Below are 26,544 nucleotides of genomic sequence, written 5' to 3' on the forward strand. Positions count from 1 at the left end.
CAGAAAAATTTAAAATGTATTGAAGTGAATTAAAATCAAAATAAAGCATATTAGAATATATGGGACACAACTAAAGCAGAGCTGAGAGAAAATTTTACACCATTGAATGCTTACATTAGGAAAGAGAAAAAAATCTTCAATCAATAATCTAAGCTCCCACCTCAAGAAACTAGGTTTCAAAAACAAAATAAACCTGAAGGAAGGAAATAATAAATATAAAAGCAGAAATCAATTCAGTTGGACAGGAAAACAATAGAGAAAGCCAAAGAAATGAAAAGCTGGCTCTTCGAAAAGATTAGTAAAACAGACAAACTTCTAGCAAAACTGACAAAGAAAAAAAAAAACGCAAGACATAAATGCAGAATGAACAGAGGCATCACTACAGATCCTTCAGGCATCAAAAGGATAGTGAGGGGATCCTGTGAACAACTCCATGCACATAAATTTGACAACTTATTAATGAAATGAAACAATTCCTTAAAAAGTACAAACTATAACAACTAATTCTATATGAAATAGATTACTCAAATAGCTCCGTAACTATTAAGAAAGTTGAATTCATAATTAAAAACTTCCCTGGATAGAAATTTCAAGGCCCAGATGGTTTCACTGGAGAGGATGGATGTCCACAGGGAAAACAGGAACGAACCTCAACCTACACCTCACACCTGATACAAAAATACACTCAAAATGGATTAAGTTTAAATATAAGAAGTAAATTATAAAACTTTTAGAACACAACATAGGAAAAATACTTGGGATCTAAGATTTGGTGAAGAGTTTTTAGATGTAAACATCTAAAGCATGATCCATAAAAGAACAAAAAAATCAATAAACTGGTTTCATAAAAATTGAATTTTTTTGTTTGTTCTGAGAAAGACCCAATTAAGAGGATGAAAAGACAAGCCACACGTCTAGAGGATAATATTTGCAAACCACATAGCCGACAAAGTACATATCCCTAGAATGTATAAGGAACTATAAATGCAACCTTAAAAAAGCCAACAACTAAAACAACATTGTAAATCAACTATACTTCAACTTAAAAAAAATCTAATGGGCAAAAGATATGGAGAGATACTTCACCAAAGTGGATCAGAGGTGGCGAAAAAGCAGCTGAAAAGACATTCATTATCACTGGCCATTAGGGAAATGGGAATTAGCACCATGATGATGAGGTATCACTATGTACCTGTTGGAATAACTAAAATTGCCACAAAATAGTGGCAATACCAAATTCTGCCAAGGATGCAGAGAAACTGGATTTCCCATATGTTGCTAGTGGGAGTGTAAAATGCTACAAGCTTTCTGGAAAATAGTATGGCCATTTTATAAAATCTAAACCTACACTTACTACAGGACTCAGCAATTGAACTCCTGGGCATTTATTCCAGAAAAAAATGAAAATCTATGTCTCCAGAGAAACTAATGCACATAGTGATCACACGTGGCATCGCTTGCCTTTCAATCCTCCCAGCCCCAACTTAACTCCAAGAAAGTTACATGAAAGTTTCAATTTATTTGACTCTAACCTAAATATGCTTCAAATATGTCCTGCTTAAATTAGAAACAATGGTATGTTCTTCCCATTCTCACACAAAATGATGAGGAAGAAAGCTGTGCCTTTGTCGTCCTACTGCTCCTTCTAATAGCTCTTTCTTTTCTTCTGTTTTATGTTCCTGCTGCAAACCAGTGATTCAGCCTGTATCCCATTCTTCTGAAGGGGACAGCTGATAAAGCCTGAGAGTGCTTTCGGAGGTATTTGCATTTAGTAGGGGTATCCTAAAGAATGGACGACTTTAAGACTCGAGTAAGTTAATTTCTAGTGATGAAATTTCACGCTAGTGGAGAAGAATATTTGGAACAAGAATTACCCAAGCTAGCCCTGCTAATACAATGTGTAGCTAATCTGTTCCTCCTAGAATAACTTTTTTGCTCCTGCTCCCATTCCAATGATCCTACAGAGATGCCTATGTGGCAAGGAATAACTTTTCTGGAGGGAGAATAGACAAATCTCCTTAGGCCAGAAGTCAGGTTAAGTGAAATAAAATTCTTTGAACCTCAAAAGAATGGCAGCAATTTAAAAGCAGAATGTAAGGCAATGTCAGCACAGAGTCAAGTTGGTTTAGGATCAGCACACTGTTGTCATGGGTACTTCAAGCCCTGTAAGTTTCGAGAAGTGTCCGGCTCAAGTTTAGTATCTTGGCAGGTCTCCTTCTACTTGGCAGACTGTTCACTTACACACAGAGGAGGAAAGCACTGTGCAAATCAGCATGGGAAACATGGCCACCTGTTTGCAGGAATGTGCGGGGAATCAGCAGCCCAGTAACAGTTTGACTTCAGAGAGACGTGGGCCAAGTAGGTGTGCGGAGCCTTTGCTTTGTGCCTTGATGACCACTAATTAAATCTTTTCTTCTCCAGACTCAGTTAAGAGTATTCAGCATTTTGTTGCCAAGTTTTCTGAGACTTTTGGTCATTAAGCCTTCACTAGCAATCTGTTCTAGTCCTGAAAGTTTACTTCCATTGCAAATGGATTGTGACATTAATAGTCAACATGCCTGAATGAAGAATGGGCCATGTCCATTCCTATTGGAAAGATTTGGGAAATTCCCCTGAAAATTGTGTATCCTTTGGACTTATTTCTCTAACTCTGAATGGCTGTTTTCCCCAAATGTTGCCAAATCTTCTAGTAACGCCTTTCACCTGTATAATTAAGGAGATTAAAAGTGACAGCACTTTTCTTGTTGAATTAATGATGGCTTTTAATTTTTTCACTTTTTAAAAAATACAATAACCACCATCTTATGCAAGAACAAGATCAGAATGGATTGTGTGATAAAATCAAGCAGAAAATGCAAGAGAACAGGCAGAAAAATATCAATATGATATTATGATTATAATGGTTTATGTTTTTGTCTCAGATTCTTAATTTGGCAGTCAAGACTGTCATAAATCCAGCACTAGTTTATTTTTCTGACATCATCTTCTGTTTCATAACACATATTTTTTACTTTAATTTATTGAGCTTCTTTTAACTTTTCCAATGTTTTCCTCTCCTTATCTTTCCGTATGTTCTGCCCCTTCTATATCTATAATATCTTCCCCATTCTGACCAGGTCTAGGAAATCCTTCCCATTTCTAAGTGCTCAGCAACAATGCCACTTCTTGGATTCTAACATTGGACACAGCCTTTTTCTCCTTCGAACTCCTTTATTCTTACTATATGTATTGAAGTGGGTTCATATTGTTATTGATAATTGTGTGTAAGTCTGTTTTTTAGTTAAGAGCTGAAGCAACAAGAGTAAGTGAAATACTCAAGGGAGACTGTGCTGATGGAGAAAAGAAAGCGGAAAATGGATTTCTAGAGCGCGCCAATGACAGCATGTAGAATTAGCTCACATGCTCCCCTTTCACTGCTTGTTCTTTTGCTGTTAAGTGTCTGAACAAATATTCACCTTTCTTTGGCTATCTTAGTGGACCACTTGAGCTAGTTATGTATTAATCTTGTTTGTGGTCTTAAAGCAAGGACTTTCTCCAAGTGAGCTCCAAACTGGTGACTGACAGGATGGTCCCATTTCTGGAAAATCGTCTTGTTTTCCAAATGTGCTTTTCTTTAAGATACAAATACGTATTACATGGGGACATATGCATGCCCTGACCTTGTCCACTCACACTACTGATCATTTTGATGAATGAAATAAGATAGCATATCACCAGTTTTTATACAAATGGCTTCACATTTTTCTCCTTTTAATTTCCTTCTTTCTCTCCACCTTCTTCCATAAACTAGTTAAGGGCAAAGTATTTTATACGTAGAAATTTCTCTTTTAGCATCACTATGGCCTCAACTCAAGATAGTCCTGACTTTGGGATGAAAACTCTTTGTGACTAACATTGGATCATAGAATAACTGAGCAATAAATGTAACAAGCAGCCAGAGAAAGGATAATAGCAGTAGAGGAAAAGATAATTTACCATAGAGATAAAATGTTTATTTATTTCACCTGGGTAAGCAGCAGAGGGAGGAAAAATCACCCTTTCAAAATAAAAAAAAACTTATTTACTATAATAAAAATAATATAGGCTTATTGAAAAAATAATTTAATAATATCAATTGTTATTCTTACCATGGTCAACATCTTGTCTATCATGCTAAATTATGAAAATTTAAACTCTGCATACAATTTCAAATGATTTTGTTAATATGTCATGAATAAACCATAATATACCAGGAATATCTTAATATATCATGAATGTCAATATAGAAGCACATAAAAATTTGTGATACCTGTGTATTTTGTTGAATGAACTGTAAACTGTACTATAATTTATACAACTATTGCTCTATTAGTGTGTTCTAGTATTTACTGAGTCCAATTTTTCTATGTGTTAAACAATGCTGTAATGAACATCTTATGTACACTTTAACTTGTCTAATTGTTTTCTTAAGATAATTTTTAGAAATGAACTTGATGTGTCTCAGAATATGCACATTTAAATTTTGCTGTATCTTTTACCAATTGCCCTTGAGAAAAGCTGTATTACTTTGTTACTGTGAACAGGGTTTGGGATTATCTTTCTTCCCCATACCTGCTGCTTAGAGTATTATGTCAGTTTTTAAACCTTTGCCAAATGATAAAAAAAAATAGATCTTTGCATTTCACTATCTCATAATTTCTATGATTCCAAAAAAACTTGAGTATTTTTATTTATTAACAATTTTTGTTTCCATATATTAGTATGTATCTAACTAGATGTCTATTTATATTGTTGAATATAAGAAAATACAGTTTTTCTCCATATGTTGTCACCACTGGGAAGATATATTTCCAATCCGCCATTAAAATCTGGTGTGAAATAAGCTATGATAAAACTGTTCACAAGGTGCTGTGGCAGCATGAAGTAAGGTTTCTTTACTTACTCTGGTGGGGTTAGAGGAGGCTTTCTGGAGGAGATGGCACCTCAGCCAGAATCTTGAATGCCTCCCAGTTGTATGCCAAGTAGGCTCAGACTGGCTTATGAGAGCCAAGGGTTATGTTTTTAGGAATTTTGTGAGCCAGTTGCTAAACAAGCCATTGTTAAAAAATCAAATCATATAAAGTTACAATTAAATAAATTACATTAAAAACAAAGGTAATAAATACTCAAAACTCATCACTTCTCTAATTATTCTACGACATTTTGCTGTTATCTGTGCTCTTGAGGTTGTGTACTTCTGTTGCATCTGTATGATGGAATTACTCCACATTCAGCATTTATATCATGGACATCAGCAAATACTACAAACAAGGGTATTTTGTTATTTTTTTTTCCCAGTAAAACAGTTGTTAAACATTTACCAGCACACCTCTGCCCTCATCCACTGTCTCTAATTCATTTACCGTATCCATTTGGGAATTAAGCCTTGCTGATTCTACCTCATTAATATCTGAGGCTCTCAAAAATAAATATCCTCTCTCCATTCCACGGCCCCATAAGCCAGTCTTTCTCTGCACCATCATTGCAATTGCCTCCTAAATGGTCTTCACGTTCCAGTCTGTCGATCTTCCAGTCCATGTTGTACAATTTACCAGGTCCTTTCTCTTTCCCCTACCCTCTAATGATGCCTCTAGTTTGCACTCATACACCCTTCCTACACATAAGGCACTTTGTTAGGACTCACATTGGCATTCTGTCCAGCTCTTCAGACTTCCTACAGCTTCTCCAAAGAGCATGTTGTGTCCCACCTCTGTGCTAGTCTCATCTTGTTCCCTCTGCCTGGAATGCCTTATACAACTTATTTTGTTAAAGGAGACAGCATAGCTAAGAGTATGTGTTTTGTCATGTTTTGTCCTCAGATGAAACTTTTTCGCTTCTCAGCTCTGCTGGTTCCCTTCTGGGAGAGTTTGGGCAAGTGACTTAACAGCTCTGAGATTTAGTTTTCTCACCTATTATAGTGCTTACCTAATGGGGTCATTGGAAAGATTAAAGGAGAAAAAACATATATATATGTAAAATATTTAGCATAATGTCTGCAATGTAAAACTAAATGAGTGTTAACTCTTACTATTATTATTATCAGATTTTACTCATTCTTTAAAATTTGGGTCTTGCCATTGTCCCCTTGGGATTATCATTCTCCATCATCCCTCTGTTCCTTGCAACGTGATTTAAATATCTTTCTTCTTTTTTGATGTCCTCTTATAAAGCTTTTACAATGTCCTATTGACAAAATTTTATAAATTATTTTAATTGAAAAAAGTATTATATTTAAGTGGTATTAAAAAAGCTGAAGCAAGTCAACAAAAGTAAAAATAGACAAATAGAAGTACATTGGTATTTAAAATTTCTGTATGTCAAAAGACCCAATCAACATAGTGATAAGGCAGCTTATGGAATGAGAGAAAATATTTGCAAATTATGTATCTTATCAGGGGTTAATAACTAGATATATGTAAAGAACTCTTATAACTCAATAACAAAAAACTAACCAAATTAAGAAATGGACAAAGGATTTAAATATTTATTGAAAAATGATATACAAATGGCCAATGAACATATGAAAAGATACTCAATATCACTAATCATTAGGGAAATGTAAACAAAGTCAAGATCAACATGACAAAACACCTTACACTCATTAAGAAGACTACTATCAAACAATCAAAACCAAACATAATGGAAAATAACAAATGTTGCAAGGATATGAACAAATTAGTACCTTGTGCACCATTGATGAGAATGTAGAGTAGGGAAACCACTATGGGAAACAATATGGCAGTTTTTCATTAAATTAAAAGTAGAATTACCATGTAATCCAGCAACTCTACTTCTGGATATATATCCAAAAGAACTGAAGGCTGGGTCTAAAGGGATGTTTGCACACATTTGTTCATAGCAGCACTATTCACAGTAGCCAAAATACAGAGGTAATTCAACTGTCCAATGACAAAAAATATGTAAGCAAAATGTGGTATAAACCTAAAATGGAATATTATTCAGCTTCAGAAAAGAAGGAAATCTTGCAATATGCTACAACATGGAAGAATCTCAGTATACTGTGCTAAGTGAATTAAGTTAGTCACAAAAAATGATTCCACTGACATGATGTTCCTGGGATAGTCTTGATTCATAGAGATACAAAGTAGAATGATGGTTTCCAGGTGCTGGGAGTAGGGGGAAATGGGGAATTGTTGTTTAACAGGTATGAGATGAGGACGTTCAGGAGATTAGTGGCATGACAGTGTGAATATGAATAACACTACTGAGCTGTGCCCTTAGAAATGGTTAAGTAGATTTTATGTGATATGCGTTTTACCACAACTTAAAAAACTACAAGCTGAAAGACTAAAAAAAACCTGTACCCCTCCATATCTCTAAATAGCCATTTTCTTCACACTTGATTCATCAATTTAGACATAATGTACAGACTTCTAATAACGCCGAATAAAGATTCTAGTTCTTACATCCCGTTGCCCCTCTCCATGCTATCATGGTACTTATTTTACAGTTTTTCTTAAATCCATGTTTGTGTTTTCATTACTTGTGATCAAGTGAAAATGAAACACTACTAATTCATGTATTGTCCGTGACTATAATGACATTCTTCAACAATACTGTTTTTCTGGGAGTTCCTCTGTTTTCTTCATCCCTCCCTCCCTCCCTTCCTTCCTGTCATCTGTTTCCTTGGTTTTCCTCTCAATTCATCCACCTTGTAGTTCTCAGTCCCTCTGCTCTAAGCTGGACCGTTTGTTATCTGTGACTGCTGTGTGGGGACTGGTGCTCAGTTCTGCACAATCGTATTGAGGAGCCGTATACATGGTGCCCCAGAACTGTCTGCAAAAGGGATGGAGAAGGAAAAAGGTATCCCCTTGATTCCTCAATGAGCTTCCATGGTCAGGATTTTCCTTGTGGGTTGTTAATCTCCTCACATTTCCTCAGTATATGTACATGAATGCTCAGTAGATTCCTCAAACCAGAGTATCAGACAAACTCTGGGAAGGAAATTAAAATGTGTGGTGCAGCTGAGGTAAGGTGTGGTCAAGGTACATGAGTGCACCTGTTACATTGTTCAAAACTGGTTGCTTCAGCGATGGCTGGAATCCAAGGCTGGACACACAAAAGGCATAATAAGATGTTTTTAGCTATTTGTGTCAATTAATTAGGTATATAGCAGTAGAAAATTAAAACGCCATGCTAAATGCTTGATATGACAATTTTTGACTATTACTGCTAGTGAATTTTTTATTCCTAACTGAAACATGGAAAAGAAAGCAAGCTTCATCATCTACAAAATAATTTACCTTAGAAATATGCTCAGAAAAGCTCAGGCTTAATTTTGGAGGTGGAATTTGAGAAGATGTTGAGTTAAATTACCTCAAATAATAAGGGAAACATTACATTAGCTCTGGAAGTCCTAGACTATGAGAATTTGGAGGATTCAAGAGGGAAGAAGAGGTTTCTGGAGATGGAGTGAGCAATGACTTTTGCATGTGGCAGAGGATTCAGGAATGTCAGAGATGTGCTGTGAGAGATGCCTGGGAGGGAAATGTTCAGTGGAGTTTAGGAATAGTGAAGTCTGATATCATTGTTTTGCTGTTCCTGTTTAGTGTTGTAATTTGTCTGTTATTCTTAATATTTGGCAAATTCTGTTTTGCATTTATAAATTTGAAAAAGAAATGTGGTCTAGATTTTGAGTTCTTTCATACATGCATTTCATATGTGTGTGTGTGTGTGTGTGTGTGTGTGTGTGTGTATATATATATATGCTTTTGAGAGTAGACCACCGTGATTTGTTAGAAGTTTGGCCTCACAAGTCAAACACATTTCCAGCTCTCCTCAAATATCTTATACTCATGATCTTCTGAACACATATGACTGGGAATATAAAAGTCATCTAATTGAAAACAGCCTCACTGCAAACCACATTGCATAGAATGAGCCCTGATATAAGTTTATCACCCTTTGTGTAGATGGCTCACATACGACAGAACGTCATTAATGTCAAATACCAGGCACCAGAATATGAAGGCACTCTGAATAAAAAAAGAATGAGTGGATCTGGTTTTCTGGGGAGGAACAATTTATTGCATTCAATTAGACATAACTTGCAACAAATTACCATTTAATAAATGAGATTTAAGGCTGTGTGGCTATGTTTGTATGTGTGGAAGGACCATGAAAAATGAGCAGATTTTTCTGTCTGTCTGGGGCAAGAGGAATGGGGCTCTGATATCACAGCAGGGTCTATGAACTCTGTTTAACTTACAGGAGCTGTGCTTTCAAGGCCAGCCAGTCAGGCTTGGACTGGCCTCTGCGGACCGAGTGCATGCTGCTTTGTGGCAGTATATAAATGAAGATCAGCTCCTAGGAAAAAAATACAAATATAAAATCCTTGTGTGAGGTTGAATCTGCAAGCAGGATATTTAAAAAGTTAAAAGCAACATGTGAGGATGAGGTAATATCACCTGCAAGGGTTTCATATGAACGCAAAATATTTAGAAAAGGTTGGGTTGTCCACAGTGACATGAGTCTTTCATCCAGTCATTTGTAGGATTTAGAAAAATGTTGAAACTGTCAGAGATTGATTTCATTTAAATATATTATTTTAAGAATGATTGATAAGAAGTAAGATGGAAATAATGCATTCAGTGGAACAGAAACATAAAAAAGCTTTGTACGTTTTTGAATGATGAGGTCAAATAAGGGAGATTTGACCAGGAATCTGTAAGCAAACTATAGTGTTTTCCTATGACATGAAAACAAGACTTGTGATTGCAAGGAAAGCCTCCAGTATCTCCAAGAACCTCACCTAAAAGTCAGCACTTTGTGAGGGCCTTCTGTATACTATGCATTTTACATCCCTTATTCCATTTAATCTTCATAACAACCACCTGAGATGGGAACTTGCACCATCCCCATTTCAAACAGGAGTCAACTGAGAGTTACAGTCACATGTAAGTAGGTAAAAGTGGGAATCAAATCCTAGTAGTGAAGTCAAGGGCACTGATTTTAATCACTACTTACTGCTCGCTCCCAAGATGTATATGGCAATTTGCAAACACCCTGTCAGCTAAAAAAAAAAAACAAAAAACCACAACCTAAAAGTTGGGAATTATGTTTTATTTAGCAGATTTTCTGAGGACTTGAGCCCAAAGACATCCTCTCAGATTGCTCTGAGGTACGTTCTGAACGAGTAGGGGAAGAGCCAGGATATATAGTTTTTTTTAAGCAAACACCTGCTAGTCAGAACATTAAAAGATTACTGTTAATTAAAGAAAACCGGACATACTAAGTTATTAGATTTAGCATTTTTCCATGTATGGAAAGATGCAAGAGTCTGGGCTCATTGAAATCATTCCCTTGATCTACACCTTAACTCTCTAGGGCCAGTATCCTGTTCTTTCCTATCCTGAGTCCCCTCAGGGTGCACTGTTCGGGTGGCTGCCATGGCTGATGGCTTGATGGCCCCCACATCCTTTGTCTGCTGATACGGCAGGTGTGATTCTTGGTTCACGGTCCTGTTGCTGACTTTCCACCTGATCTTGGGATCTTTTAGGATAAAACTGCTGAAGCATCCCAGATTTTGTCTGTGATGCAAATGAAATGGGGTGACTATTGGCTTGGTGACTGATTTTTTTTTGTCTGTGATTTTTAAAAAGGCACAATACCTGCACTCTAGTGCATGTAATTGGTGCACTAAGGGCAACTGTCTTAGTGCCGTTGGTCAATTGCCCGTGATCATCTTTTCCACCCAACTGTGTTCAAAAAACCCAGTCTCCCCACAGAGCTGCTCTTGAACAGCAATGGATTCAACAACACCTCTGCTACAGGGAGAAAAAATGAGGCAGCATCCTCATTGCCACATGACTTCATTTTCCCTCTTTGTCTTAGAACTTCATTCTTTTGACATTCTTTTAACGATAGATTTTTCTATAAATTCATTGCCTCTCCATCTGATCTATATCATTCTGACAATTTCAGTCTTGCAAGTGGCCATACCAACAATCACTGGGACTGTATGACCCTAGGTGAGTTGAGACAGCATAAACGGAGCTGGTGCTGAGTTATTTCTACATATTACCACTGCTTAGAGAAGTAGATCTCATCAGCTGCCAAGTTCTGTGTACATGATCTGAAAGCTCCATAGCAGGGAGGAGCCTGAATTAAAAACAGAGCTCCCCTGCATAATTCATCACCCTAGATTTGAGCCTTCTTGTTAGAAGAAACCTTAGAGATCTTAAGAGTGGAGAACTATGAATAGAAAGTCCCAGATCAAAGGGGTAGAAACATTTATAGTCATGAATACTTTTAAATAATCCATAAAACAGCCTTTACATAATACGTGTTGCTTAATTTGAACATCCTGTTTTTGATCCTATAAGGGTCCTGTGGGTCAAAGGGGATGTGAATATTGGCAGTTGCCGTAGGCAGTGTTCTACTGGAGGGCAACTTGTAGTGGTGTGAGTAGTCATTCTGGAGCAAAAAGCAGACACTATAAAATAATTTTGAAACTATAAATTTGATATGGCTGGAACCTAGGCCATCAGCAAATGCCCTTATAATATAAGCTACTACTTTCTTACTCATTTTTACCCTTTTATAGGATTGTAACTCAATGAAAATAGAAGACCAAAATGGTGGAGTAAAGCAGATCTTCAGTTTAGGAGCAGAAAATTTCTGTTTTTCTCAGTATTTAACTTATTTATTTGTTAATTCATTAACTTATCTAATAAACATACATTGAGTGTCTGTAAATGTGGTAAACATTTCAGATGTGGCCTTATTGTGATATATAATCCTAGACAAGACATTTGAATTCTGATTCAATTTCCTCTTCTCTGTAACAGAGAAAAAAGGACTTATTTCTCATAACAAAGAAAATACCTAAAAGATTGTGTGCATGTATATGTATGTTTGTGCAGCAATAAATTTAGATACTACTTAGATATAAAATGCCATATTACAAAGTATACCCTAGTAGCATAACTATCTTCAAAGAAATGAAAATACCATATCCCCCAGACTACTTCCCTAAAGAGACATTTATTAGGATACTATTCAGTAGTAGGTCTTTGTATTGTTTGGGTTGACTTTCAACTTGAAGTCAGTGAGATTTTCCCGTATGTGCCAGTGTAGAAGAAAGGTCTTCTTATGAACTGGATGCTGGCTGCTTTGACCACGAGTTCCCATGGCTGTTCCTTTCTTTGCCCTTCGTTGATTGGCTTTTCCCCATAACAGTGCTCCAATTCACAGTGGGAACTCTGACTAACGTGGCGTTACTAGGGCTGGGATTACGGTTACTGTTGCTGAATGGATCCCTTATATTTGCTGATTCACTTGTACTTAATTTTGGCTGAATAGTTTCCTACTTAACTCTGGGAGGTTGTGTCAGGGATTAGTATCCTATCTTATAGATGACAGAACTGAGACTCAGAGTGTCATAAGCCAGTAAGTCAAGTTCAGGAAAGCAGCTTAACACTAAAAGTTTTCAGTGTTTATTCCACTACTTAATGATTCTCAATAAGGTGCCGTACCTCAGTCTGGGAGTGATTAAAATCTCAGAGTGTGGAGGTATATAAACAGTCTGAAATTACAGAAGTACTTAACTAAACTGTAATTCATTTGCATTTAGCCACATTTAATTTATTTGGAAATATCAACAGAGAATGAAATTTTTAAGTTTATTAAGGATGTAGATTAAGTCACTTGTATTCCACCTTAGTAATTTTTGTCATGTAAATCTCGTATCTACATTATAATTTACTTGATATTTTTCTTTAAATGTGATTCTCTGCTTTTGGTGCAGCAGGAACTCTCATTCACTGCTGGTGGGAATGCAAAGTAGTTCAGCCCCTTTGGAAGATGGTTTGGCAGTTTCTTGCAAAAGTAAACATCCTCTTACCATACAATCTAGCAGTTACATCCTTGGCACTTAGTAATAAAATGAGAATAAGAGTATGAGAGTATACGAGAAAGAGAGGAGTCAAGAATGACTTGAAGATGGTTAGTGTGAGCAACCAGATGAATAAAAGATGCTTATAAGGTGTGGATTGGGCCTGGAGATAAAAATCTGGGAGTCATCAGTGTACAGCTGACCTTTGAAGCCATGGGATTCAGTGATACCAAAGAAGGAATAACTGAAGCTAGTAAGCTGTCAGTAAATGATAGCTGTTATGGACAAATACAGATTGATTTCTTGAAACAAATGTTGACCCTGTTTGATGATTTCCCAGGAATGGTATGTCCCACAGTCCTTGTGAAACACAGACATTTAACGTCCAAGTCATGCAGCTTTTCTGAAAGTAACAAGTCAAAGCATGTAGTCTGATCTTAAGGTTCTATCACAATCATGCTTGAGAGCATTGGAATTAGAAGAGGATACACATAGAGATAGGCTCCCTGCCTAGAGCTATGGGAAGTTTAAACGATAAAATTGTATCAAGTTAGAGAAACATGAATTCTTTTTATAGTTCATTTATTTAACAAATATGGAAAGTCTTTTCCTTAACACAAGCATTTGGGATATAAAAATGAATAAATCACAGTCCTTGCCCTCAACAAGCAATGACTCTAGCAGCAGGATGTTTACGGTACCATACTATGATAAAGGCATATACTGACGATGGAGGTAAACAGCGGTGCTATGCAGTATGTGGGAAAATACCTAACTCAACCTGGGCGATAAGCAGATAATTAAGGCAAGCTCTGAGAAGAAGCAACACTCACAAATATAAACAGATGAGTGGAAATTAACTGTGTGCAGGATGTGGGTCTGGCATTGAGTCCAAGAAGGTACACATGCCAAGACTACATTTCTAAGTTTTCTAAAGAGATGCCTTATCTAAATAAAACCTCAGTGTTAGACTCTGATTTTTAAACTTACGGTTTTTACAGGAAAATTATTTATGTAAAGAATGGTTCTGCGTATGTTTTAAGGTTGCCTTTTTCTATGTTTTTAACTATCTTTTGAGTAAATACATGATAAATTCCTTCTTGGAAAATTTTTTTTGGTTCTCTTGAGCAACTAGCATCTTCTGTTATTTAGACCTTGAGTACCTTTTACCTTGGGTGCCAAGAAACCTAGAGCCATATTTAATGCTCAGTCATGATAGCTGTAACCCACATTTCTGTTCAGTTTATTTTCCCTTAGAGTCTATGATGTTTTCTGTTTCTGCTGTTAAATAATCTGATTATGTGCTTATCTTTCATGGTAAGCCAACACAAAACCTTTTTGAAGTAGGTTGAGGATAAACTATATATATATACACCATATATATATATATATACACATACACACACACATAAATACTACATAGCCCAGATGGAAAGCAGGCATCATTTGATGCTTTTGGAACCGCAAAAATCATGTACATATTAGATTATAATGCATTCCAAGGTTCATATTAGGCAGCTGTTAAACCATGCAAAAGCCCATTTGTCATTGTTCCTTCTAGTTTTGTTCTTTTGTTAATTTTAATCTCCTTTTCCTCTTTCGTTGAATTGCTTAATAACTATCCTGTTCAAAATACTGGGTATTTTTCCCTCTGGCCATCGCCTGCCTAGCTTCTAAGGGCAGTTTTTCTGGTAACATTCCCTTCCATTTTCTCCTGATACTAGTCCATCTCTATGGTTATTCTGAGAGTCATCCTGTTAGTACAGCCTGACTCCCTGGCTGCAAATCGTGGATGCATGGGTAGCTACCTTTTCCAAGATTGGAAAATAAAAATCTTTATCACATTGGACATGAGAAGTTCTAGTTTAGTCTGCTCTCTAAAGTAGAATAAATGAAAATCCAGGAATTGTTGGCTATGTCTGCTGTGTAGCAGAAAAAATTGGTCAGTGAAAAGCGTGAAATAGGTATACAGGGTGGGATAGAGTTGAAAATGGGAGTTCTAATGTATGAGATAGCTGGATAGGCTTGTTGACCTCAAAAGTCGGGGTGGTACCGCAAGGAAACCTATAGCTCACCCAGAAAACATGAAACTGGAAACTACATTTTACATGCTAGGGTGTCATAAGTCATTTTCTCATTCTCTGCACAATTCTCAGAGGTAGGACCCCTACATTCAGAATCTGGACCGTCTCCTTGAGAAATAGGGATTCTGACTTACACCATGGAAATACACTCAGATTACAATATTGTACAAAGTGAACACTCAGTTTCTGATATATAAATGTTACCAAACTTTTGCCAAGATATAAGGGTGAAGCAGTAAACTTAACAGAAGCCCTAGCTCCTCTTCAAACAGATTTAGTGTAGAAAGTGAAAGGAAATATAAAAATAGCTATAAATAATAATCGTATAAATGTTTGAGAGAGTAACCAATTCTTAAAAATGGACAAATGGATTCCTGCAAAAGGAATAGTCAGTCTTTGTATTTAAAAACGTAAATGATGAAGTCAGGACTTAATAGGTTAGTTGAGTAACACGCAAGACAAAAGGGAAGATAAAATTGACAAAATCAAGATTTTTTGTGTTAGGTAAACAAATCCAACAAATTTAATTATATTCTCTTCTTTTTAATTTTCATGTTTTTTTGGTGTTTTTTGAGGGGGGGAGTAGGTAATTGGGTTTACTTATTTGTTTGTTTATTTAGTTATTTAAATGGAGATACTGGGGATTGAACTCAGGACCTCATGCATGCTAGGCATGCACTGTACCCCTGAGCTATACCCTTCCTCCAAATTCAGTCATATTCTCTTTATGTGACACATATGCAAAAGAACAATAAAACAATAAAAAGTAAAACAGTGACTGATCCTTTGTGAAAATGTTAACAAAAAGAATGGTAAGATATGTGACAAAGTATAATTCAGGGTGAAAAGTATTACACAGAAAAAGTAATGATTTTATAGATCAAATTATAATGTATTATAAGCATTTATGCTTATTTGAAAGAAATACACATGAGAAATATAAGTGATAGAAGAAGATACACACACATATAATGAATATGGAAAAAGCTATAGAAATTTGTTATGGTAGCCTGAACTAAGACAGGTGGGTCTGAAGCTAGATGCCATCAGCTGTATATCATGAAGCTACCAGGAATCTAGGCAGGGCTAGATGCTGTAGTTGTGGTGGAATACTGGATAGGAGAGACCAAGAGAATGTGAAGTGGTGATTGAAAGGTGTTCAGTGTACTATCTGATAGAATTGTCGTTTTAAGGGTTATATGACAATGTGTGTAAAGCAGTTACAATATTGCTTAGTGTGTTGCACACATAGCTAATAAATCATGATTTCTGTTCTCTGTCATGATATATACCTAATCAAGGTGTAGAACTTGACTGATGTTGTTTGATCTTTCTCCTAATTGCTGATGCTAAGACATATTCTGTATCTTGATTTCAACCAAGGAAACACAAAGTACACAGATCAAAACTAGGGAAAAATAATGAAAGCCTTCCTGCCTGGGGATTTTCTCCACGTGGTCTGAGCTTGGGTAAAGCCTATTAAATCTACCGCAACCTTTTCTTGTAAGTTAACTATTTTTTAAGACCTACGAATCTTGAGTTTAATGTACTTCTATCAAGCATCTCACTGCCAGTTATGGTTCTTAGTGTCGTGGGCAAAAGAATGCTTCCTAATCATGCCAGCCTTGGAGATCACTTTCCAAATATTTATTTCAAGAGAGTGCATGTCTTCATTGTGTGAAATTGTCCAAAAGTAAAGAAATGGAAACTCTGACACTGTGAATACATCACTGTACGGGAAATACAGTGCATTTTAACAAATAAGGTAGGAAATCATTTTTAAGGAAGAAGAGGAGGAATCATGTCACTGTAATGATAGCAAAAATTATGAAGCACTTGCCGTTTTAGATTATGCTGAGCATATGACACAATTTGTCATTAGTCCCCACACAACTTATGAATAAGTCTGGCTTGTGTGGCTGACTCTGCATGACAGATATACATTCTGATCAATGCCTGCACTATATTGGTCATTAAGTGTTGTGAATATCAGCCTTGAAAGTATCTTTGTATTATAATTATAATTATAAACATTCTATAATTATATATATTATAATTATAATTTCCATTTCATAGACAAGAAACCAAGGAATTGATCAATTTAGCCACTTAAGAGATTAGACCACTTAGTTGTTACGTGGCAGGATAAATCCTCAAGTTCCTATTTCTTATCTTACAAAGCTTCTACCACGCCCTGTTGCCTCTGATATAAATATATCATGCTACTGTGCAGGTGGTTGGGGCATAAGAAACATTGCACGGTGGGTTAGCCAGGCATATGGGTGAGAATTAGCCTAATAAAAATTCATTGAAAGTGTTTTGCCCTGAAGAAAACAAGGTGCCTGCCATTTTTTGGAGTTTATGTGTTGACAGTGTAAAGAACTGGTACAAAGAAGGTTGCTTTGCTTCCGACTTTATAGTCTCCATCTGGTCAGGAAAGGAGTAAATTGTCCACATCTGCTGCAAATCTGTGTCTGTGCTCTTGGGCATTGATTGCAGCTTTGTCACTAGCTCTCACAGCCTTTCCCCCAGATCCGGGATGCTGTGTCCTGTACAGAAGTTTGCCGATTGTCACACTTTTCATACACCTCTCTAGCACTTTTCAAATGCGTATTCTCTTGGGCATCCATTATGGTACCAGTTAGAAAATTTTTTTTCTTTAAAGAGATGGATAATAAATATGCTAAAATTTGTGGCCCAGTAGGACAAATGGAAGATGATATAAATGATATAATGTGACAAGAAAGAAAGCACATATATACAAATTTTTTAATGGTGAAATTCAAAATATAATAATAATTACATGCAAAATTTTCTTAGTATAACTCTATTAGTGAGACAAATAAAATTATTTTGGAAGATAACATTTCACTTAAGTAGAGCTCAAAGTTAGCATTCTTTACTATGGAACTGACTACAAATACTCATCTATAAAAGCCATTCTTAACACATGGGCTGTAGCAAAACAGATGGTAGGCCAGATTTGGCCCACAAGCCATAGTTTTGCAATTCTTTCTTTAGGAAAATCTTGAGTTTCTATTGGGAGACAGGCAAAAATATGTATTTTAAATAAACTAATGGAGGAAGCCATCATGAGCAGATTTCTATACAGATTTTTATTAAGGTTTTGTGTGTACAAAGGCAAGGAGGGAAGAATTACTATTTTGAGGATCCAGTAATACTTGTCTCAATAATTGGTTCCCAGCTCCAGCTCCTTGGAGTCAAGTCTGTGCATGTGGAAAGTGGGGCAGCAGACAGATTATAGAGGCATGTTGTTGAGGGTTTTTTTGTTACACAGGAGGTACTGTATCTTTCCTTCAGTGCCCACTTTAGTGACAAACTGTGGCCTGAATGAAGAAGGAGGGATTTTCCACCTTCTTTCATAAACAGTGGGTGGCCAGAAACAGTGAGGATGCAGAAAATACATGTTTAGGGGCAGTGAGAGGCAGTGGCCTTAACATGAATATATGTGTTTCTGCAGAGGGCACCAATTGTGTTGGCAAAATGAAACTTAATCCTCAAGTAGCTTTAGGATAATTAACATTTAGAAAGTCACAAAAGTACGACTGCATTCTACAGGGTCAACTGGAAAGAAATCTTTTTTGATACAGTGCTTCTATACAAGCATTCTGTCCTGGTTACTGAAGTATCCTTAGATATTTCACACATTGGTGAGTTCCATTTCCACACCATGAGGAGCTGTGTGGACCCACTTCCCTAGAAACAAGAAAAGCTTGCAAAAACTATTTAAAAAACAACAACAACCACCACCACCACATTTAAAGTCTTAGTAAATTGTCCCAAGGTAGTAGACTTGTTCAGGAAAACTTACTAACTCTTAGTAAGAACCATGAGATTCTGTAGCATTGGAGCCACCACCTGCTCCCACTCTACCCAACTCCCTTCTGAATTCAGCTTGAGGAAGCCCCACTCTGGGCAGATGAAGCTTCCCACTGCCCTCAGCTCCCAATCAAGGCTAACAATATCTCAACATTTCTCATCCCCTCCACCTCCAAGTTGAAGAGACTAAACTCCTAAGCGGTGAGATTGGACATTCCTTTCACCCAGACCCTATTCATAGTTCAAAGGCCCCATTCCAGGTTGTTTTTAAGATTCTCTCTTTGTCCTTCCCTTTTGGCAGTTTAATTATGTGTCAGTACAGATCTATTTCGAATTTATACTTCTTGGAGTATATGTAAAATAGGCAGAGTAGTGTCCTGAATATGTAGAATCGTGTCTTTTACTAAATTTGGAGGTTTTCAGCCGTGATTTCTTCAAATATTCTTTCTGCCCTTTTTCTCTTTTTCCTCTCCTTCTAGGTTTCCTTTTATGCTCATGTTGTATGTTTGATGGTTTCCCAATGTCTCTTAGACTCTGTTTCCTTTATTTTTTTTAATTTCTTCTCCTTAGACTAGGCAATATCTTCTTTTTCAGTTTGCCAATTCTTTTCTTCTCCCTGTCCAAAGCTGGTGTTAAACTTCTCTAATTAATTTTTTTTTCATTTCAGTTATTTTACTTTCTAGCTTCAGAGTTTCTTTGGTTCCTTGTTATAATTTCCATTAATTAATAGTCTCTATTTTTTTCACACATCATTCTCCTGGTTTACATTACCTCTTTGTCTGTGGCTTTCTTTAGCCATTTAAGCATATTCAAACTCCCAGATTCTCCTGAGTCTTTTGGGATGGCAGAGTGACCCCCTACTCATTAGATGCACACATGGATTTTATGCACCAATTGGAAGCAGCAGATAAGTTGTACATATAACAACATGGAGGCATCTTCAACACACAGACCTTAGTGAAAAATTAAGAAGTGAAATAGATAAAATAAAATGTAAAAGCAACATAAACTATATAGTTTAAAATATGTGTACACAAAAAGTACACATTTTGTATAAAAAATTTAAAAAGAAAGAAGACATTAGACAGCATATAATGGTTGCCTCTGTAGGGAGAGATTTATAAGTGAGAAAAGGGGATAAAAGTACTATAACCATTATTCTGTAATAATTTACAATGGTGTATAATCTATAAAAATACTGAATCACTATGCTGTACACCTGAGCTAATATAATATTGTAAATCAACTATACTTCAATAAAAAAGTACATACATTAGCAAATGAATGAATGAATGAACAAATAAATAGATAAATGAATGAGACTTGCTGGAACCAAAGATAATAAAATATTATGAACTGGGGAAAATGGTTAACTCAGCCTTCTGCACCTGAGGTTCATTAAGAAGAATGGCCTACAGAAAACTCTTGAAACATATGACAAGTTTAGACTGTCCATAAATGGAATAGGAAATTTGGAATGTGCCAGGTGGCTGACTAACAGTGAGTGTCTGGGGGCCGGTCTCTCATTTCCGAGGAAAGATATTCCAAGTAATAATTGGCAATGGTTCCTTAATAGAAGTTCCCACATCCTTTTGGGGCCTTCTTTGCACCTGGATATGGATGGCTTTCACAAGATGTGGACTGCATGTGTTAAAGGACTCTGATTTTTTTTACAAATTCTGATAGGATGCCCTTTTAGAAGTAACATCCTGTCTTCCCCTCTGACATTTCAAAGAGTATTTCATTAATACTTGTGACAGTTAGGTGGGAAGAAAATTGAATACAGGAGCCTGGAAATCTCTCAATCCTATTTCTCCTTGAACAAGCAGAATTCCTCACATCTGATCTATCTGAGTTGGGGAATGGAGAGAGGAGGAAGGTGGATCTGGGGTGTATAGTGCTCTTTTGTGCTTCTTAGCAGCTGCTTATCCAGTTAAACCCAGAGGGAAGGAGATACTAGTAAGATGAGCCAGAGTTGTTATGGCCCCATGGAGGCAGGGGAGTGCTGCCCTGAGAATACAGTGGTGATGCAGAGTGAAGTGTGAGGATCTAACACAGACTGGGCTGAATCCCCAAAGCTCTGCATTTATAGAGAGGTTTTCCTTAGCCAGAGCAGGGAGAGCATGTGGGAATGGTACAGGCCAAATTCACATGCTGGAAATGTTGCAGTCTCTGGAAGAACAAGCCAGAGAGTTGAAAACGTGCATAGGACTTGGGAAGTTCATTTCTACAAGTTGTTTCATTTTCCACTTTTGTGCTGCTAGGAAATCCTGGCATGTAAATCTGTATAGTGTCAACCTTTGATCACATTTACCTTGGTCTCACTGCAAGATCGACTTACTTTATATATCTCAGTTTTGTAAGTTTTTTAATTTATCTGGAGCCACATTGTTCACTAAGGTAGTCACCATCCACATGTGGCTATTCAGTGCTTGAATTGGGATTAGTGTGAGCCAGGAAGAAAAATTTTAGTGAATTAATATGGGCTTCAGGAGAAACTACTGTAAAGAGGCCAGATGGGGAGGGTACAGGTCAAGTGGTAGAGCATATGCTTAGCATGCAGGAGGTCCTGGGTTCAATCCCCAGTACCTCCATTTAAAAAATAAATAAATCTAATTACCTCTTTCCCCAAAAGGAAGAAACAAAACAACAACAGTAACAAAAAATAAATCTGTAAAAGGCCAGAAGTCACAAACTTAAAGTTTAATAATGTAATCTATTAGTATGTGAATAACTTTAAAAAAGTTATCTTCTTAATTGATTAATGAATATTTTTACACATGCAGTTTCTATAAGTGCTTTCCGCAAAAATATAGACTAGTCTTAACCAAAAAAATTTCATACCTCCAGTTGTAGACTAAAGACATAAATATACAAAAATTTAATAGTCATGTGGAATTTAGAAACTGTGATGGGATTGGGTTTCACCATTCTTCAGTTCCACCCAGTTTCTAGAACTGAACTTTATATTGCACATCCCTCCACATCATCTTCTGGGAGTTAAGGTTGAAAAATCTTTTCTTTTTTTCCTTTTCTTAATTTCAGTAGATTCTAGGCCAATTTCATAGCATTATGCAACTCCAGGGTACAACTTTCATATTGCCTTGGACCCTTGACAGAGGGTGATGGTCAGTTCTGGTGGAGTTCAGAAAATCTCCAGAGCCTGGTGGATTTCCTTCTTCTGGATGATTCATTGGCAACTAAAGAGGGCAGTTGACAGATGGGCCATACCCTACTGCAGTGAAGCCACTCTAATTTGGTTTCTTCTTTAGGGTGACATATGGTACATTCTTGAATGACCAGAAATGTCCATGTATCACTGTGGTCCTGGCCAGTTAATGCTGGTTGACAATCCCAGGATGCTGGCTCTGCAGATGTCTACATGTGGTCCACTAGTAGTTTCCTTTGAGTAAAGATGCAGGAATTAAGGAATGGATTACCTGGTTCTTTTTCATTCCATTTTCAATTTTATTTTTTATAGCTTATATTTTATTTGGTACTTTCTATAGATTCAAAAATCTATTTTGAAACATAAAAATATGAACAAACATTAAGCCTTTCTTACATTCTTTATTCTTGCTCTAAAATCCTACTTTCACTCAAGGTAGGATTGAGGTCTCTGAATGACCAGGGGAAAAGTATTGGGAAGAAAATGAGGGAAAAGAAAGCTCCAAGTTAAATATTATCAGAATTTGATCTTGTTACATAAAAGTACAGGAAGGTGCCCCAGAGGAAGTCCTGGGCTGGAAGGAGCAGAGGAGTCTTCTCTGGTGAGGAAGGACTTCAGTTAGCTGTTTTCTGCTGGTGAGATTTTGGATACAAGGAAAGTCATGGGGGCGGGGGAGGGGAGGTAGTGGCGGTGGTGAGAGGCATTCTAGCCAGGAGGATCTGTGTGAGAAAAGATCCAGAGGCAAACTGTGTCTGGAGAGGAAACTCCAGCCCAATTCTAATCTGACAGAAAACTCAGGAGAGTTCTTTCCAAAGAGGCTTGACAGGCTTCTGATCTCAAGACCAAAGACATGGGTGTGAGTCTTAGTCTGCTGCTTGCTAGCTGTGACATCTTGGGTGAGTCATTTAGTCATATGCTCAGCATCAGCGTCTTCAGAAATAAGTTATCACATCTTCTGTTCTTCCCACCTTACAGAATCAAATGAGCTTCTGGCAAGAAAGAGCTCTCTGACTCATCATGCCCACTAGAAGTAGGAGGGGCCAGTTTGCTGGGGAATTACCATATTGTTAAAGGTGTTGGAACCATGGATCTCTTAAGAGGTCTCCATCTGGGAAATGAAGAAGTGAATTTTCTTTCTCAATGGCAGCAAATGAAATTTGTAGAGAAGTTTCATTTCAAGTATTCCTCACCCTATGCTCTTTTTTTTTTTTTTATTTGGGAGAGCAAATTCTATGTCATGCTATCCAGGGCCCATTCAAGGCCCTTCCTGACCTGGCTCTGCTTTACAGCTCCAGCTGTGTCTGACATCACTGGTTGCATGCATGCCTTGAAGTCTAGCTTTGGCAAATTATTTTAGATTCCTAGGTAAAAACATACCAGTGTGTCTTTGTGTCTGTTGTTCCCTTTGCTTCAAATTTAGTTCCATTCTGTATCTACTTGAATAGTAAATCGTGAAGAATCAGCTTAAATACTGCCTCTACTGTGAAGCTTTGTATTATGAGTCAGATAGGTGAGCCCCTTCTTCGCATTTAAGTATTAGTCTTGTCTTAATTCAGTAAGACTAATGGCAGTAAGATCTACCACTAATAAGATGCCACTGTGGACTAGACAATGAGTAAGTTACTTTATAAATGCTCTTAATATCCTCACAACATCTTCTGAGGCATTGCTTATATTTCTTTCATATTGACTTTCATATTTTTCAATTTTAATATTTCAGTAATGATGGTGTTTTACAGCCAAGTGTACATTCAATGTGTCATTAAACAATGTGAATAAAAATCAATGATATTTTAAAATCAAGGTACTTGAGTCTTGTCCTTAGTTCCCAGATTACGAACCTGAGATGCATAGAAGATACAGAAATGAACAGTGTAAATAAAGCATGGGCTTGGAAGTGTGATATTACTAGGTTCAAGTTCTAGGTCTGTCAATTTTAAAAACATGGAACTTGGGCAAGTTACTTAACCTCTATGCTCAAGTCACATATATTTCTTTTAAGCAGTTGATCTTATTGCTTTGAAAATACTTGCTTATTTGTCTGTTACCTGGACAAAGCCACGAACTTGTCAAGCGAAGAAAGTAGACTTGCTCTTCTCTGTTCCCTCTGTGCTCACCTATAGACTCACAATAGGCATTGGACAAGCATCTTTTGAGTGAAAGAAGTGATTGTTTTCTGTCACTGCCTGTGTCACATTGTTACAGTAAAAGCTTGCATAGAGCAGAAAATAATCCTTAGCACTTAATTCCCCTCCGGAGATATGAATAGCCAAAAAAATTAGTTGCTGAGTGTTTAAACTGCTTGGACAGAGGAAAAAAGATGGGGGAAAGAATTTTCTTAAGGACAAAACTACTTATCATTTTGTTTCGCCTTTTCCAGGAATAGAAAAGGCAGGAAACGGTGGAAGACAGAACTTTCTCATACTCTGCCCACCTTCTCCTGGGGCTGGGAGACTGCAGATCCTTTCTGGAACACTACCATATGAAAAACAGCTGCAGTTTAAATGTGGAAAAGCTAAGTTCAGTCCTGTTGGGAAGTCGTTTTGATTAACTGCAGAAAGAAACACCCAACTTAACTACTATTATTAAAACCTGCAGCAAGGAACAGAATGGGTCCAAAACTGCTTACTCAAAGAGGAGAAATATAGTTACATTTAAGCAATAGTTCTCAGATTATTACTGATTTTAAGTTATCATAATCCTTAGCTCTGTTTTAACTTTATGGTGAAAACTAATGAATCAGGTGAGCAGGAAATAAAAATTAAAAATAAGTGAGTCTCAATGAAGTAAGGTTTAGCTATTTTTATTAACAAATAATAGGCACTTAAGGGAACTGGCAGTTGCTTTGAATTATCCACCAGTCGGAACAAACTCATATCAGAATAATGAGATGTTAGTTGATTACATAAGGCCCATGAAACTATTTGTAGCTTCTTTCCCAACATAAGCTTTTTTTCATAATTCACTTTAAATAGAATTCAAACCCCAAAAGTCTGCCAGCAAAATCAAGGACTTCCTGTTTTGTCTTTAAAGTAAAATGCAACTACTTTAAATAAAGTTGTTAATGTCTTTATCATCCCTGTTCACACACTGTAGCCCAAACTGCACAGGCTGGAGGACATATGCCCACCAAAATTGTTTCCTGAAAAAATTACGAGTCGTTGGCAAAAGAGACTTGAAAGGGTCTACAAATAACGTTACATCTGTCACACATTTTTCCTTTTCTAAAATTACAAATGAAAATGTGGTGTTTCTGTGACACCCGTGTCGAGAACATGAGGCCTGCAAATTTAGAAACAGGTGGATATCTTACCTTGTTGATTAGTGAACAGGATGGGGGTTGCAAACTCCTACGTGTCCCTTGATTCTTGCCGCACAGTGTATTTGCACAATTTTGGTTTTCTAGTCCAGAACTTCTCAAAGAGTGTATCAGTCATATATGTGCCATCGATATTGATGTCCCTGGGCCCCGGGGAAGAAGGCAGGGCCTGAGGTGGCCTAGTCAGTTCCTTCAGACAACAAGACCCTCCTCTGGTGTATACTTGAGACAAGAATCTGTGTGTAAGTGGTTTGATGGGGAAGTACTTCCCAGAGAAACCTGCGAAACAGTGGAAGAAGCAGGATGGAGAAGGGACAGAAGCTGAGCAGATAGAAATTTCTAGTGAGGTCCCAGACTCAGCCTGATTCTTAGGGGGCTCTGGAGCATAAAGTACACCTCAGGTTTTGTCCCACCATGAAGTCAGGAGGCTGAGCTTCCTACTTCTGTGGTAGCCAGTTGTTGGCTGCAGGCTGCCCCAGAGGGACACAGTCTACCCGGCACTTCTGGGTTTTGGTAGGCGCGGGTGGTATGGCTGAAGCAGCACCAGGAGCTTCAGGGTAATCCTCTGAATGAAGTCGTGAGCTGTGAGCTGAAAGAAGGAAAGCCCTTGGAAGCAGGAGGCTGAGAATAGAACTGTAAGAGAGATCTAAGGGTCTCAAGGTAGGACAACTGTATTCTGTGCTATATCCTCAGACCACAGTCTTGAGGAGCGGATCTGTCAGTAGTTCTCCCACTGTTCCCACGGCAGCAAAAAAAGACGATGAGCCATATGTGGTCTTCAGTTGTCAGCTTTGCCATGTAGAGACCCTCCAGCACCGGCATCACCTGCGAACTTGTATGGAAATGTAGAATCTCAGGTCTCGTGTGGTATTGATGTGATCAGAATCTGAGTTTCAACAAGATGCCTGGGTGATTTGTATGAATCATGTAGAACAAGCTCAGATGAGGGATTTGCCTCCTGGCCACGTTGCAGCAGCAAGCTGCAGGATGACTACTGACCACCATAAATGAGAGATCCTGGAGCTGCTGGGGAATTCATGTCCCAGGTGCCCAGGTAATGTGGGGGTTACAGAAAAGAGTCCAAAATAAACTCTTTGGTTGTCATCCAGTAATTTATTTATACATGATTTTAACAAGCATTTATGAAGGTCTGGTCATGTTCCAAAGGGTATGACAGGCATAGGGAATTCAAAGGGTGATATATTCCCCAATGTCCATTCATCTTCAAATGATTGCTCTAAGCCAATCGGAGCAACCT

At 37.3% G+C, this 26,544-nt stretch overlaps 1 long non-coding RNA gene across 2 annotated transcripts in view; it reads left to right on the plus strand.

Annotated features, from left to right (window-relative positions):
- LOC140689291 (uncharacterized) overlaps positions 1-26,544 on the plus strand; it is a 160,215-nt gene that overhangs the window by 46,023 nt on the left and 87,648 nt on the right. The window contains exon 4 of one of the 2 annotated variants that reach the window (XR_012064192.1): positions 1,694-1,926. The exons of the other annotated variant lie outside the window; for it this stretch is intronic. This is a non-coding gene — a long non-coding RNA (uncharacterized lncRNA). Of the gene's footprint in view, positions 1-1,693; positions 1,927-26,544 lie in introns of those variants that run through there. 2 annotated transcript variants of the gene reach the window in all.

The sequence above is a fragment of the Vicugna pacos genome, chromosome 25 (assembly GCF_048564905.1).
Source record: "Vicugna pacos chromosome 25, VicPac4, whole genome shotgun sequence".
Classification (NCBI taxonomy): domain Eukaryota; kingdom Metazoa; phylum Chordata; class Mammalia; order Artiodactyla; family Camelidae; genus Vicugna; species Vicugna pacos.